This window comes from Alligator sinensis, unplaced genomic scaffold (genome assembly GCF_000455745.1).
Source record: "Alligator sinensis unplaced genomic scaffold, ASM45574v1 scaffold788_1, whole genome shotgun sequence".
NCBI lineage: Eukaryota > Metazoa > Chordata > Crocodylia > Alligatoridae > Alligator > Alligator sinensis.
Genome location: NW_005842140.1, coordinates 1 through 2,901, shown reverse-complemented (window position 1 = coordinate 2,901; position 2,901 = coordinate 1).

Below are 2,901 nucleotides of genomic sequence, written 5' to 3'. Positions count from 1 at the left end.
TGTGTCAGGGAGCCATGCATCTGGCCATGACCCAGCTCCTGATCATGCTACAGAGCAGAGAAGATGGGCCAGCCCTGCTCTCTTGAGCTGGGTGCATAGCCCTGCCCAGGACTACAAAGCAGCTGGGATGCTGGGGAACTCTGATTTAACTCAAATGAGGAAGGGGTCTGGGACAGAACTTGCATAAACTGGTTTGATCCAAATCAGTTAAGTCTGATATTACATTCAACCAGGTTTATCTTAAACCAGTTTCAGCCATTTTGAAACTGGTTTACATTCACTGAACTTATGTTCTGTTACAGCTTTAAACCAGTTTCTGATCACTTATATTGGTTTATGTGTAACTTCTGTCCCTAGCCCTTGAGAACATAGAGTGTCCAGGAAGCTGTGCTGCTCGGGGGGAGGGGGGGCAAATAAGGGTGATGACCCCAGGCCCCATACTTTGGGGGGCCCTGTGGAGCTGGGGGGAGCAGCCATAGTGATTCTGCACCACCATGGCCAGCTTCACATCCAGTCACTTGTGCTTGCTGCCCCCCCCCTTCCCCCCGCCACCACAGCAGCAGCTTCTTTATGTCCGGGGTACATGGGATCAGGGCAGGGATGGGAGTGGGGCCCCACACAAACTGATTTGCCCCAGGCTCCACACCCTGCTTGGGTCAGCTCTGCCAGGAAGTGTGGCATACTATGAAGGTCCTACTGCCTCAACCATTATATCTTCTGGGATGTTACAGTTCCTGGACACAGTGCTCCCAGGAGGACTTACTCTATGTCACACAAAGTTAGGCCCCAGATCCTTGCAAGAGCAGTAGCAAGACTGTTAGCTCTTTACTGCAAGTAGTTCCTTCTATAAATTCCTGTAAATAAAGTGTTGTGTCCACATCACAGGTCTCATCGGAATACTACCAGAATCTCACTGGCTGCTTTAGGCATAAGCTACAGCACTCAGGCAATAGCTACAGTTGTGAGAGAGTTAACACATGACTCCAACAACTTGGCAGCTGTGTGGCATGTATAGTATCTTCATGCTTCTTTCCCAGTAAATAAAGCAGCTTTCCTGTTTAAAACACTCACCCCAATTTTGGGAGGAAAGGACAACATTGTATGAGAAAAAATATGGTACTCAGCTACTTCAGAACAAACTAAAATGTAAAATCAAAAGTAAAAAAACCCCCAAACTTAAACACAGCAGTAATAATCTGCATGGAACTGACAGAAAGGAACACAAGTTACTGGAGGGAAGACTTTAGAGGAAGCATCAGCAACTTTGTGTGCGTGTGACTAGTCACTGCAGTTGCAGCATCTCTATAAGTAGTTCTCTTAATAAAAAAAACAGTTTATTTTCACAAGCAGAGAGTCCTTTCATATTATTACAAAAGATGTGATATGTGAAACATGGTGACAGCGGTCACTCTAATAAGATCTTCAGCAAGAGGGCATGATTAGCAAGAAAACAAAGTAGCTTCTAGAAATAGAATGAACAGGCAATGCACATTCAACCAATGCCATTGAGGAGACTGAATTTCCAGTTAGAAAGCCTTGCACACAAATGAAAGCAAGTTGAAGAATTAAGTTTATACAAAGAATCAGATTGTACAGGTACATGGATTTTTTTTTACCCAAAACCAAGGAGCAAGAGGAGGAACAGATTTTTTAATTAAATCTGCATGAGACTTGGCAGACATTAAAGCATGGGTGGGAAAAATACAGCCTGCGGGCTGGATCCAGCCCACCAGGCCAGTCTATCTAGTCCACAGGGCCCCTAAAAAATTTAGAAAATTAGTATTTATCTGCCCCTGGTTCCAGTCAAAGATGTCAGGAGACAAGGGCAGTAGGACCCAGGGGAAGCCCCACTGTTCATGTCTGCATCAGCATGGGAAATTCAGGCAAGAAGGTGGGGAGGGAGGCAGGGGAGGACTGCAGGGATCATCCCAGTCCTCAAGGCTGGGTTGGCTCCTGCTGAGGCCCACGGTCTTGCCATGCAGCCAGGAGCCAGCAAGCAGGCAGGAAAGTGGTGACAGCTGTGGGGGGGAGTGGAAGTAAGCAGGAGCACAGGGTCTGTACCAATGTCCCAGGGCCAGTGCCAGTGGGGCCCAGAGCAAGGCAGTAGGAGCACGGGGCATGGGCTGGCAGGAGTCTGTGGAGCTGGGCTGGGGTGGACCGGCAGGGAAAGGGGGGAGCTGACCCAGCTCCATAGAGCCCCTGCCGGCTGGTACTCTGCGCTCCTACCACCCGACTCTGGCCCGGGGACAATAGTGTGGGCCCCACACCCCCACCCGGCTGCTGCTGGCTCTCGTGTGCCCGCTTACTCCCAGTGCCTCCGCCCCAGCCCCACACAGGCCCAACCCCATGCGCCCTGCACTCACTCGCAGGGAACGAATTGGTGCTCAGTATGAAGGAAAAGTGCCCCGCCTTCCCCATCGCCAGCACCTTACACTGCAGCCACTCACAGCCCATGCAGGGCTGTCCTGCCTCACCGCCATATCACATCAACAGAGAGCAGGGACAGGCAGCCCCACTCTGGCTCTGAGTGGCTGCAGCACAGAGCAGCAGTGGTGAGGGGGGGGTGCACTTTTTCCCCGCTCTGAGCACCACATTGTTCCCCAGAAACTGCTATTTGGCATGGAGGAAAGAAGCCCCCCCGCTCACCGCTGATGAACGGTGTTTGCTGTGGCTGCCCATCCAGAGCATGTGTCCCGCGAGGCTGCGGTGCTCCTGGATTACCACTGCCTCACTGGGCAGCACAGTGGTGGCAGTGAAGCAGCTGCACTGCAGCCTAGTATGGTGTAAGCTCTGGGCAGGCAGCTGCAGCAAACACTGCCTGATGGCAGTGTGGCAGTGAAGCAGCTGCACTGCAGCCTAGTATGGTGTAAGCTCTGGGCAGGCAGCTGCAGCAAACACTGC